This window comes from Macaca thibetana, chromosome 20 (assembly GCF_024542745.1).
Source record: "Macaca thibetana thibetana isolate TM-01 chromosome 20, ASM2454274v1, whole genome shotgun sequence".
Classification (NCBI taxonomy): domain Eukaryota; kingdom Metazoa; phylum Chordata; class Mammalia; order Primates; family Cercopithecidae; genus Macaca; species Macaca thibetana.
The window spans coordinates 35,065,963-35,079,793 of NC_065597.1; the positions used below are offsets into that span (position 1 = coordinate 35,065,963).

General features: G+C 38.5%; 3 protein-coding genes across 9 annotated transcripts in view; 2 read left to right on the forward strand and 1 right to left on the reverse strand.

Annotated features, from left to right (window-relative positions):
* The window catches only part of LOC126943899 (metallothionein-1E-like), a 374,938-nt gene that overhangs the window by 240,979 nt on the left and 120,128 nt on the right, over positions 1 to 13,831 (forward strand). The gene's annotated exons all lie outside the window — the stretch shown is intronic.
* NUP93 (nucleoporin 93) overlaps positions 1 to 13,831 on the reverse strand; it is a 113,511-nt gene that overhangs the window by 57,519 nt on the left and 42,161 nt on the right. Inside the window, exon 1 of one of the 6 annotated variants that reach the window (XM_050772899.1) lies at positions 8,889 to 9,186. The exons of 4 other annotated variants lie outside the window; for them this stretch is intronic. The gene's annotated coding sequence lies outside the window, so the exon portion shown is untranslated. Of the gene's footprint in view, positions 1 to 3,349; positions 4,111 to 8,888; positions 9,187 to 13,831 lie in introns of those variants that run through there. One more of the 6 variants, XM_050772900.1, reaches the window with a different exon arrangement.
* LOC126943920 (metallothionein-2) overlaps positions 1 to 13,831 on the forward strand; it is a 170,442-nt gene that overhangs the window by 30,013 nt on the left and 126,598 nt on the right. The gene's annotated exons all lie outside the window — the stretch shown is intronic.

Here is a 13,831-nt window from a genome sequence, read left to right on the forward strand (position 1 = left end):
TTTTGCTGCAGTTTCTTCTTATTCAGACATTCTTTCTTCAAAAATGAATTTGTTTGGAGACTACTAAAACAAACAGACCTTCCCTTTTGTAATTTCACGTTCTCTTAAATGGAATTTGTCAAGGTATTCCTTTGTCAACAGTATTGGTGATTTCACACTCTCTAAAACCTTAATTAAGTTTGGAAACACTGTGACTTTACCCTGTCAGAGCTGAGGAATACTGCAGAATGCAACACTCACTATTATCACCACAGGTATGAAAAACATGAAACACTGCTTAGCTGGAGTGGCAAATATAGGCAACAGAAAGAGGGATGGTAAGACCATTATTCAAATACAAATTGCCTGAAACTGACAGGGAGCTAACACCTTTCACCTAGCTCATCCTTACAGAGAGGAGAAGGGGAGACTCTGCCCTGCAGGACCCCTCGCACCTAGACTTAAAGAGGCCATGACCCGCTGAAAGGACATGTCAGAATGCCTGGCTCCATCCTAGCTTACAATACATGAACGTAACAACTCTGCCCATCCCAGGAGACTTCACCCTTCACGCCGAGTCAACACAATGGACCCAAAAGCTCAACTTGCAAGATAGAGTTTATTTTTAAATGTTTGTTTATAAATGCTTATCATCTTTAACACAGGCCCGGGAAGACTCCAAGCACAGCTCAGTAAGCAATTTCTGGCACAGCTGAAAAGGAACATCTCTGTGAGTTAGGTTGCTAAGGCAAAGACAAGACAGACTTTGCTGAAAGCTCAATCCATTAGATCAATCAGTCACCAGCAAGCCGGCAGAGAAAGAAATGGAGTCAGATGCAGACAGAGACACAGCGCAGCACAGATTAGGAGTCAGGTGGTCCAGATTTAGGGCAAAATCGACTGCTTTCCAGATGTATAACCTTGAGAAAGTTATTTAACCGCAATTAAGCCTTCCTTTACTTAACTGTAACATGAGCTGATTGCACTAAACTCTAAGGCCAGCACCAGAACTCCAACTCCATGAGAGGTGGGAACAGGTGAGAAATCAACACTGTCATTACCACTATGACTACTGTTCACGTGCAAAATAATCCATACCCTGAACCACAAAAGAAAGAAAATAAGCTTTGTTTTTGAAGGTGGCCAAAATACATATTTTATATACAAAATAACTAAAACCCACAAAGAGCCAGAATGAAAACCACAGACAAATAACATAGTTTTGTAGGAATGCTACTTCACCTCACCATAAAGGAGAAGCATGCTGTCCTTTGTTTTCTAAAAATTCACCCTATATTGGAAGGAGTAAATTTTTATGCTAAAAAAGAAAAATAAAGCATAAAACAAGGCATTTCAGAAGTATTAATACAAAATACTTTGAATTCTATTTTAACCATATTTGCCATCAATTTCTTAAAAGGAACATTTGAAGCCATCTACATATAAGTGCTAATTAAATCTTCGAAAATCTCAAAATTTTTCTCTTCTAACAATAAAAAATGGCTGTAAATAGGCAAGGCAGTGCTCCTAAAGGTGTCTTCAAACTTAATTGAAAGAAAATAATTCGTGCGGTCCACCCCTCATCACAGTGTTCCTGGTGACGCCATTTTACTCCTTCCTCTCTGCCATCTTAGTACCACGGAATGTTTCCTAGCGAGCTGGCTGACATGCTTCCTTATCCACATTATGGTACTGCCAGAGCAGTCAAAGGTTTGATACAAATACACTTTTTGTTGCAAAAAGAACCAATCCCTGATTCTTCACTATTAGCCAGGCTAAAATTTCATGAGAAAACTGAAGTTTCCAGATTGAAGAGGTTCAGGAATCCCCTACAAGTACCAGAAAGGACAGCCTCTTCCGAGCAGCCAAACTTGAGTAGACCATGGTGGAGGCAAAGAATATAGGAAGAAACTCGGTCTCTGCTACCTCCCCCAGGGTACTTAATACCTAGCCTTATTATAAAGCCAGCAAAAGGAAAAAAGACCAGGATCTTCAACCAAGTTTTAGTGTAAAAATTTCAAAGGGAGGCTTTGTGACATCCCCCATGTCATCCAACCAAACATTTTACGCAAGCAAATCTGCAGTTAAAATGGAGTTCTAATTTGCTGACCTAAAACTCTTTCAAGGTACAAGCCTCATAAAAACCAAGGGAAAAGAATCCTTTGCATTCTACCATATATTTAAACATGTTAAATGCTGTCCCCAGAATTAAAAAATTATGCTGAAATTTAGGCTCTTATTCTGTAAATTAATATTTGTGACACAGATTTATGGATCTTGTAGGATTCTAACCAGGGCTTAAAACAACTGAACCTTCCTATGTCAATGAAAAGGCTGATGTGAAGAAAATCATTTTCTCCCTAGCTTCCAACATCTATTAATTAGAGAAGACAGCACTCACTGAGTAGGATAAACAAGAGCTAGTGCAACAAGACCTAGAAGAACAGCTGGCTTTATAAATTTGATATCAAGTTAAAAGGATTCTCAGATACCCAGTTCTGTGAAGCTTCAACTCCTGAAACAGCTAATAAAGCATGTTGAGCAAATTCTTCATGGTAAAGTTTACTATAAAATACACTCACTATAAATTCTTCAGGGTTTAAAAGATAAAAATTCTTCAGCCTTTAAAGGAAACACAAATCAAAGTTAAAATCCACTTCTTTCCTCTTAGTAAGAGTACAAAGAAACAAAAAAATAAGCTGGGTCAAATCCAATTAATTTTAATAATCAAGATTTATAAGCTTACAATTACAAACAGGAGTTTTACACAAGCAGCTTTGAAGTCACAACTATTAATCAAGTAGAAGGCACTAAAAATTATTCCCATGAGTGAGAGTGAAAGCCTCAATCTATTGATCTTTGAAAACAAAAATCTTGTTTTGTCAAAACATTTGTTTCTTGTGTATTTTAATCAGCTATTACAGGTCATTAACCTGGAAGCATTTGCATAAAAAACAAGAGCAAAAATAAGAAACTAAAATTAAAATCCAGCAATTCTTTTCAGGAATGGAAAACAGAGTGCTTTTAAAAGACAGGGAAAAGAAACCTGAACTCTTTTAAATTTACCATATTCAGATTTCCTTTTCCTCTCAAGTGTTATTTCCATTCATGACTAGTGATAAATTCATACTTCTCATTAACTTAAACTACTGATGAATAATTAAAATCATGTGCTAAAATCACTCATAAAACCTATGTTTCAAGTATATATATCACACCTGGTTTTTGAGAAATACATTTAAAAAAAATCCAAGAACCTCTGTGTTATACTTTTCATATTTGCAGCGTTCATTTAAAAGTCTATTTTGCACATTCAACCAAAAGCAAATTTTCAACCTCTCCCCGCTATATGAGTAAAAGAAATACTTACTGTAGACAAAAGAATTCCATTTTCTTTGTGGGAATATTCTCCACCTTCCTAAAGAACTCTTCTATACAATGTGCAAATTCATTTTCTTAGTTTTACAGTAACAAAGCTTCTGTGCCATAGAACCTAATGTAAATGAAATGGCCTTGCAGCTGCCTTCAGAATCCAGCTCACCTCGACCATGATACAGCTAATTGTTAAAAATGGTGGCTGAGACATTTTCCATACATTAAATTAAGGAGCTCTGATGAAGGCGCTGGCATCCACCCACTTCAGACAAAGGAGAATAATTTGCAACTGTACCAAGGCATGGATAATTGAGTCATCTCCCATACAGGGTCAGTGTTAGAGGTTTCCTCCATCTTTACAAAATGCAAACCACATCTCATTGTCTCATCTCAGAAATCGATTCTTTGCAATGCTGCACTGGGTCAGAGTTTCAAAGGAATCTTAGTCATGGGTAAATCCAGAACTCCAATGCCAAGAGGAGCCGAATTCTCACAGTTCTTTTCCCTCTGCTGAGCAGCTCTCCTCTATTCCACAACTGACAGCTCCTCAAGTCTTCCTATTGTTAAGAGTAAAGAAAGTCCCCACACCTCCAAAAGGAAATAAACCCCTCAACTCGGGTGAACAATTTCCAAGTACAAGCTTCAGAAAGAGGTCCAGACCCCACAGGTCCCACAATACAAATACATTCTTTAGGATAAAAAGCCATATACATCATCGTATTTTGTTGTTGCTTTTAAGGGAAGACAACAAACAAGCTGCTTTATAATGCAGAATTAAATGTATCTTTGATATTAATCAAAGTATTAAAAGTATTACAGGCAACATTTATAATTCTATCACCCTCCAGATAATGCTTACACGACTTAGGAAGTTTTCATTTCACTTACACAAATTATATTCTTTAGCCAAAAATTTGAAATATACTTAAAGGACTCCTATCACCTCTTTTGAGGCTGAATTTAAGAAATAAAAAAGGACCATCTCAATTTAAATTGCCAATATTTAGTAAATACTTAGGAATCCTCATCTTTGGTGTTACTATTTAATTCTTCTCATTTCAAGCCTTATGCTAAAACATTTCGTGAGATAGTTCAAAAAATTTCTAATGGTACTTTTTCCCTAATCACCAAATATAAAGGACTGAATTCCTAAAGAATCCTACACACACACCACACACACACACACACACACACACACACTCTCTCTCTCACTCTCACCTGCAATCTCAAAGAAGGATCTGGTTTTAGCAAATAAAACAAATTCTATTTTCATATTCCACCTCATGCAACAATTCTGCACTTCACATGTATCTCCTTTAAAAATCCTAAAGACCACACTACTTGCTACTTAAAGAAGAAGTTCACAAAAATCCCAATAACTATTCAAATCTTTAAGCAAATGCTGCCCCACCCAATAGATTTTTAAAAGAAAAATATTAGAATGGCAAGATACAAATCTGAACAATTCTCAGAAGAATCAAGTACTTCTTCTATCAAATGAATTAACTACTTCCAAATTTATCTCAAATTTTCAAACAAACCAAGACCTTGTCTTTCAGAGGCACTGCAACAACATGCTGCCACTCTATTTACCAGGGTGCATTTGTCTTAATTTCTTAAAACACGGGCAATCCTACCTGCAGCTCTTAAATTTAAGGAGTTACAGAACGGTCGATGCTGTCGGTCACTGCAGCTCTTCCATACCTTCTTATATGAGATGAGCTCTGTCGGAACCAGTGCTCAAGTTTTTCCCACCCCAAACTGCCTGAATTGTGGGATGGGGGTGGGGAGAAGAACAGAGAGAAGAGAAAAAGAGAGAAAGAAGAAAAAGGAAAAGAACAACCCCTCTGCAAGTGCTGATGTGACTGAAGCACTAAAGAGTCAAATTAAACAATGAGATTGCAAGGTCCCTTTAAAAAGGGTGCACTGCAGCCCCCGGAGCACAGCATCACCATTCGTTGTGCTCTACACAAATTCAGAGAAGTCAGCCGTCAGTTTGAAAGCACAAACTGATGGGAGTAACAGTTTATAGGTTACAGAAGGGTATTTTATTGTTAACGGACTGTACCAAGTTAAGATTTAAGAGGGGGAGAGAAACATGTAGGCAAGGAATGCTATGATACTTTTTTCCCCCAACCCAAACCACTGCAATTACTCTGATGTGAATTTTTGATGACTTCCGACATCTTGCACGGTTAATAATCGCTTCAGCTGTCATGTTTGGTTAATGTGGAAAATGCATTTGCTGCATTGTGATGCAGTGCTGTGGCCACAGATTGTAACACCAGTTGTGAAGCTGGTCCCTTAACTGAGCAGCAGGAATTTGCACATGCCATGATGCTAAAATAAATGGTAGTTAAAAGATTTTATACAGCAGCAGACAGATTCTGCCATTTTAGTCTACAGTATGTGTAGATACAACATACAGAAGCATCTCGGATCATTGTGCCCTTGTCAATTGTACTGTCCTTCAAACAGAACAGTAAATTCGCCATCTTAAATGTTTGGCCTCTTAGTAGTTAAAAGATTTTGATACTGTTTAATAACTATTCAGATTAATTATAGCTTTGAAAAGAACAGAGGTTATTTGCATTTCAGGAATATTCAGCCAATGAAACTGTCACTGACACAGGAAAATGCAGACCTTTTATTAACATATGCTCAGCTCAACTGTCACTTCTTTGTACAACATTTAGGGGAAAATATATGATGTGTAAGTAATGAATATTCCCATTCTACTGCAATTTTTTTAACAGTGCAACTCAGGAAGGGATTTTTTTCCTCCATGTTTTAACATGTAACTTGAAAATTAAAGACTACATTAAAATATTATGTTTTTCACTGTCAAAAAAGGAAATTCAGTGCAGCAAACAACTGTACAATTACAGGAAAGCTTGTGAAAAAGCAAAGATAGAGCCACGCTAAGACCAAGGCACCAGATGATTAAAGTCAGGCTGGTCAGGTGATGGGCCATCATCATGGTGCAGACTGCAAAAGAAAAATAGAACCATTCTCTCCTCAAAAAAAAACAAACAAACCCTAAGATTGCAATCTGTTGGTTGCAAAACCAACATCTATACTGCAGAACCTGAAAGCCACATAATATTTGCCAATTTCATGATGTATTTTTATATAAATATTAACTTGGCTATTTAGCGTACAGAATTTGACTACTGACGGTTCTTACTCATCTACCATCATTATTTTTGTATTTTAAGAAGCAAAACCAACCTACATTGTTCCTTTAAAAGAACAAATATAATTAACTTATTTCTTATATCAGAACTTTTGCCAATTAAATACCCAGAGTTGAGATGTTTCAGACATTTCTGCCTTACAAAAACAAACAAAAAAACCCAACTAAACTAAAAAGAATGAACATAGGAACACACTGGGGTCTGAACAGTGAATAACAATGAAAGAACTTATGTTACTAGCATAAAAATCAACTCATGATTTCCTTTGTTTTATTCATTGTGATAACACCAAATGCATAATTTGGAGGTGCATGTGTTAACAAGCACTGTAAAGCTGAAGAGCTTTCTAGTTTTCTTACCCTAACTTAAAATTAACTGCACCAACAGTGCTATGTGGTGCCATAGCAGATGTCACAGTAGTTGTAGCTAACATTCAACAATCAAGCTTTTTTTGTTCCAGACCCAATACAAGGTACCCCAACAGCTGAGAAAACGGCACAAGGAGGGAGGGAGAAACGTGTGTGTTGAGGGTAGCTTTGAAATTAACCAGGCTCAGCTCATGCTCCAATTACTGAACAAAAGACAATCCTGGGGGACCTCTCTCTGAACCAGTGCAAGAAGCAAACTCTTTTGTTTCTGATCAAATAAATACTGTACTGGAGCATGGTGGATATACAGCAATAGGAGTCTCTGCCTGGGGATGAAAAGAACCCAAAGACCCAAGTGTGGTTAAAGTCAAACTATTTCATGTAAAACCTGTTCCCAAGGGACACATCTGAGGTTCACTACAGGGAAGTAAGAAAACCCTCTTTATTTACTGAAAATAACCTCACCAAGTCACTGTTAAGACATTTTTCTTCTTTAGTATTGCCAGCATAAATTAAGAGGGTATTTCTTTATGCTAGCTAGAATAAATTCTAAATCAGCTCAGCCCCTTCTTCCTCCATCTACAAGTATCCCAAGGAAACTAGATGAGAGTCTGGCTTGGAGCTGCAAGATATGCTGGCTGGAAAGGACCTCAGAGCAGAAGTGCCTTCAGACCCCAGATGCCTGAATAGGCAAGGAGGTCACAACAAAAATGCTGCAAAGAAGTCACCTTACAAAGGAGGTGCTTCTCTACTTATTTGTCACTAACTGAACATAAAGTGATCTACTCCTAAATTTGGTAGTCCATTGTTTAATTTTGTATTTTGGCTTTATATAACCCTAGACACCAAAAACCAACACAAAAAGAAAAGGGTTAAAAACTAACGGATCCAGCATTTATTAATAAAAGGGATTAAAGTGGGCTCACTTAAACAAATGTAGAGATTATAGTCTAGAAAAGGGAGCTACTGAACTTTTGTGGTTCAAGTAGAGCTATAATAATTGCCAGGTAAAATAACATTCAAGTGAACAACTGTAGAGCTCTATAGTACAGTGACCATATACAGGATTTACCCAGAAAAACTTTTACAGATACCTAGTGGGCTCTGCTCTGTCTTCTGCCAAGTTCTCCAGGATGCTGGGAAGATCAAGTAATAGTACTGGTGGGTAAGTGCTTTTAAGAGTAAAGAAGGAAGTCAGGTGAGGCTGGGTGATGACTCCCTCTATGACCAAACTCCCAGCTTTCTGAGATATAGCTGGGATAGCTGGGTCCCTGCTCCCTTTCCACCCCCACCGCTACCAACCTCCTCCTGGCTTCTTCTCGCTAAGACCTGGGCCCTTTGCCTCCTGCTAAACATTTCTCCTATTACACATTATTTTTACTGCCACAATTCTCTCTAGGCCCATGGCTCTCGAAAATTCTGTATGAAGCTGTTTTCTGAGCAATTTTCTTACCCCATCTCCAAATGCTTCAGGAGCATGTCCACAGTGATAGCTTACCAGAACATCAGAAATGGAAATGAAATCTCAACTCTCAATCTAGTTAATCTTCCAATTCCTTAGCCTCAACAAAAAGCACCCATCCTTCTCCTTGCCCCAAACCTCACGCAATTTCTGAACATCCTTCTTAAGCTCATCAGGCACCACGTGTGGCAGATGTTTTATCCCAAATGTCCCTCACACATCTTTTTCCTCTGTTTTCTCAGCTACCACATTGGTCCTGGCTGTCGTCACCTCAAAGTTGTATTACTACAATTGCCTCTGAATGTCATCTAGCAGCTATCCTTCCACTGGCCAAACCAACTTCCATAAGCATTGCCATGCCCTCCCTCCTTTCTTCTCAACATTTATGTGCTCCGAAACTTTCAACACCTACCGCCTACACTCCACTGCCTGGCAGTCACTCCTTCCATGTTTGACTGTCCTTCCCTGACAGATTTTTCTTCTTAGCACATAACTTCCATTTCTTACCTCCCTGACTTTGGTCAGGTTATTACTCTTCTTTCACGTTCTGCAAGCTAAACCCATTTCATTTTTCAAGGCCCATCTGCTCCAGGGGGTCTTTCCCAACTACCCCAGAATTCAGTCGTTATTAACCGCTTCCATGCCTCTGAACTCCCATGGCATTTAGAATCATTCAGTCTGTCTGTCACTTTACACAGCTTGGACAGTTTGATCTTGCAGGAATGTTGATGTTGGCTCTCCAGGTAGAAGACAAACTTCCAGAGGGCAGCATAAAGAATTTGTATTTATTCGAATTATCTCCATAGTGCTGTCCTTAATGGGCACTCAACAAAACCACTTCTTAATCTTTATTAGTGTTTACCAGGCCCTGCCCAGGTAGATGCAGGCAGTTACACTTAAAGGAGAGCTAAATATTACTTTTGCTTGTTCTTTCAAATCTTTTCAGCTCCCTGAGATAATTCCAGCCTCAGGTGGTAAAATACTAAGGCGGTTCTTGGCCAATGTGCCGAGGCACTAAGCTCTTTTTTGTGACTAAGCATCATTACCAACAGTATTCAATTCCCAAGCTTGGCTTCCTTATTATATGCAAGTAGAGCCAGGGAGGTTTGGGGAAATGAGAGGCCTGACCCAAAGTCAGTGGTATGGCATTCACAGCTCATCTGTCCTTACTAATCCACTAAGAATGAAAAAGCAATCTGCTAATTTATCACGACATTTCATCCTGAATATTATTTTAAGTGAGGAACACCAGATTTAGGCAGTCAATAAAAAAACAGAAGATTTCTGCACAGCCTTATTTAGCAATAAAACAAATTACAGTTCATTCTCTCTTGCTGATACACAAACTAGACTGCCCAGCGGTCAAGAAACAACAGGGAAAAATAAGTTTTCCTGGCTACCAAGTTCCTACTTCCCCAGAGTGGTGGTTCTGCCTTTGATATGACTATAAACCAAAAGGGTGACAGCAGGGTTTATAGGTGGGCCAGGCACGAAATGCACCTGGATGAAAGAAATTTCAGAAGATTTCCATTTTAAATGTGTTTTCAAGAAGTAGTTCCCCAATAAAAGCAATTACTAATGGGAAGAGGCTAAAATGGGAAGAGGAAGTATAGTTCTCAATATTTCTCCCAGGCAATTCACTACAGTTTTAAGCAGGCTCCCAGATTTCCGAAAATCAAAATGGGAAAGGCTCTTTTCCTATCGGTCTGTCTCTGTTTCTGTCACACACACACACACACACACACACACTCTCTCTCTCTCTCTCTGTCTCTCTCTCAGCATCTATTAAGCCTTGGTATTTAGACAGAGGGAACAAATGAGACTTTCAGCAAGAACTTGTAGAATATGTGAAGAAGTTCTACCACAGTAAAAAATAAATGGAATAATAAGATATATGTTTATTGGATTCATAGCCACAAAATTTCAGGCACAGAGAGACTCAAACTCAGGTTCTGGCCCAGGTCCTGGCTTTGGGCCCAAGAACTGGCTTTCTTGTTTTCTTACAGAGAGAGCTCTTGGCACAGCACTATGGGACATATACTGAGGAAAACTGCATGGGTGCCTGCTAGAGCCCCAGATTTCATGGAATTTTAAGTCATTACATGGGGGATGGTGGTGGTTGCACAAGAATGGCTTCTAGCTTGTTAATTCTTGTTACCAATGTACTTTTCACAACAGATGTATTTCTTGCCAGGTTGATTGTAAATAGAATTCTTTTAAACAAATTCTATTTTAAATTCAGCAGGGAAGCTGTTATTTGAAGGAATACTAAAGCTGAACATTGTCCCAAGGTTTCTTTACAAATCCAGATATTCAGATTTGGATTTGCTTATTAAAAGCAGAGTCCATCATAATTTTACTATTATGTTAAAGAAAAGACACTAAAACCTTAATTTTTATATAGTTTTTGCACATATTCATTATTTGTGCTACTATCTGGAAAACAGTGATATGGCCAGATACTGGTAAGAAAAAATACAAAATAAAAGACTCCTCCACAGAAAGAAAAGGATTATTAAAATTATCCAACCCTCAACGATTTAAACAAGGGGGAAAAAAATTATTTCTTTCATTATCAGGTTAGAGTTTTACCCACTAACATAAATAAAATGTAGCTTTCTGAAAGTTTTCTATGAAGAAAACTTAAAGGCAAAATTTTATTTTTCCATCAATCCCTATTATAAAATTGAAAATAGCATTCCTCAAAGCGATAAAAGAAAAAAAAAATCTGGCACCAACAAATAAAAGTATATTCAAGGATATAAACCTTAAGAAAAAAAAATAACTATAACCAGAGTAAAAATGCTGAGAAATGACAGTAAAATGAATTTGAAATAGCAACTATGGTGATGACCTGTGGGATACTGGTCCTACACGAAGGGTGAGAGAGGTGAGAGCACCCCTGCCTTTCTTCACCCCTACTTCAGGTCAGGATAGACAACCATGGCAAGGGAGGGGTGGCCTTGTCTATGGGGCCCTACAAAATACTGGGTTGGGCTTTCATCCCTGTGCCTGTGCCCTCCTCATCTCAAAATAGGGGCACAAGGATCTGCAATTCTAAAATTTTTTTTGGAAAAACAGGCTGATTTTAAAATCCACTTTCCCCACACTGTTCTCTCCATCAGCCTTCCAGCAGGGACGCGCAAATGGTTTTAAAAACAATGGTCCAGTTTTATTAACATGCTTCTTAACACTAAGTCCTCCAGCAAACTACTGAGGAGACCAAAATGTTTCCAGTTCTACTATTTTGCCATCTCACACCCTTAAGAAGATACTGGAGCATTTTAAGCCAGATTCCCTCAGGAAAACCTACAACACTGAAACTGTAATAAGAATGGGGACTATATTACATCCACTTAAAGTGCTTAACACAGCATCATGCACAAATAAGTGCTCAACGTGACTGATTAACCTATAAATTGCTGAGCATTATTATTCAGAAGTCTAGAAATATCTACATAACTCCAGATGGTCATCAGCCTTTTCCAACTGTAGTGTTTCTTGGCAAACTATCTTTAGCATTTAATCTGGTGAAGTGTTCCTATGAAGCTACCTACACATTATTAGAACTTAATTTGGGCTGGGTGTGGTGGCTCACACCTGTGATCTCTGCACTTTAGGAGGCCAAGGTAGGTGGATTGCTTGAGCTCAGGAGTTTGAGACCAACCTGGGCAATATGGTGAAACCCCGTCTCTAGAAAAAACACAACAAATTAGCCAGGCATGGTGGCATGCCCCTGTGGTCCCAGCTACTCGGGAGGTTGAGGTGGGAGGATCACTTGACCCTGGGAGGTGGAGACTGCAATAAGCCCAGATCACACCATTGCATCCAGCCTGGACAACAGAGCGAGACCCTGTCTCAAAAACAAAACAAAACAAAATAAAACTTAATCTGGTGACTGACAGGACCACCCACATATGAATTCTAAAATCAAGCAGTGATCAAGTCCAGTGGAAAGCATACTGAAAATAGAGTCAGAACAACTGGGTTCTAGGTAACCAAATCATTCACCTCATGCCTCAGTTTCTTCATCTGCGAAATGAGAAAATACCACCAGACCAGGATAAAGTAAGAGCACTGCATGTATCTTCAACTATCTATACAATAGGATTCTCTTCAAAGCCAAGGGAAGCCATTTCAAATGATTTCTAAAACACAGGCAGCACATTTTAATACATTTTTCAAATATGCAGACTGATTTAGACATTTCCAAAGAAATACTTATTCTGCTTCTCTGCTTTCTCTCATGGCATCTGTTGTTACTAGCAGCTAAGGAAAAGTAAAATCTAATGTCATTAACAGTAGACCCAAAATCCCTAGCACACATTTAATGGTGGGTGTGGGGGGCACACAGAGAGAAGCAAATGAAAAGGTGAACAAAATGAGAATGAGAGAAGTTGGGAGAAAGGTAGAGAAATCAGGTTAATGAATAAAAACAACAAGTCCATCTTTCATCTCTCCTGGCTCCTACCGATGGCAGACGGTGTATTTAATCTGCTGAGAGACCAGATTTAAGGCCTTCTTTTGGCATAGTCCATCCATGAATTATTAACATTTGCAGAAGCAACAGCACATCCGCTCACAGCAATCAGAGAGGGTAATGATGATTAACTAAGATGGGATTATTAATCCTCCCACTTCCCTTTCCCATGTCTCCCTCTCTTCTTTATTCTCCTCTGGGCTTTGACTACTTTTTAGGTAGTATATTTTGAGCTACAGCCTTAATATCAGATTCAATACCTCTATGATGTAAACAATTATAACTGACAAATTATAAGTTGTAAGTTTTAAAATATATATGTTTTAAACATATATTATATTGAACACTATGTCCTTGATGAAGCAAAGATAAAAACAAAGGTGGTTATAAATTTTTTATGGACTCAAACACTTAAAAGATAAATACACTGCTTTGCAGGCTGCTTTGTTTACAGTTTGTTTAGTGAAAAAAAAAAAAAATCAGTATTAGTCCACAGGTGGACTGAGTTTAAAAGTTGGCAGAGACACCTAGAAAAGTAGGTTTACCTACACCAGACTTCTGTTATCACTTAATTCAGTAGATCTCAAGCTGGAGTACTTGTTAAAACACAGACTCTGGGTTGCACCCTCAGAGATTTGGATTCAACAGGTCTGGGGAGGAGCCTGAGAATCACATTTCTTAAAAGTTTCCAGGTGATGCTGATGCTACCAGTCTGAGCGCCACACTCTAGAATCACTGATCAAAAGGCTTTTTTCTGGTTGCCAAAGGTGTTCAGGGCAGGAGAGGAATGGAGGAATAAATTAAACCCAATCTGAGCTAGAGATGAGATCAGTGGCTCCTTCCCCTTCCTAACCCTCAAGGAAAAGCCTAGATGCCTAAAAGGCTCTGCAATACACTTGTTGCTTCAAAATAAACCCCATCGCATAACACTGCCCCATCCTCAAAAAAGAAAGTAGAATGAATAATTAAC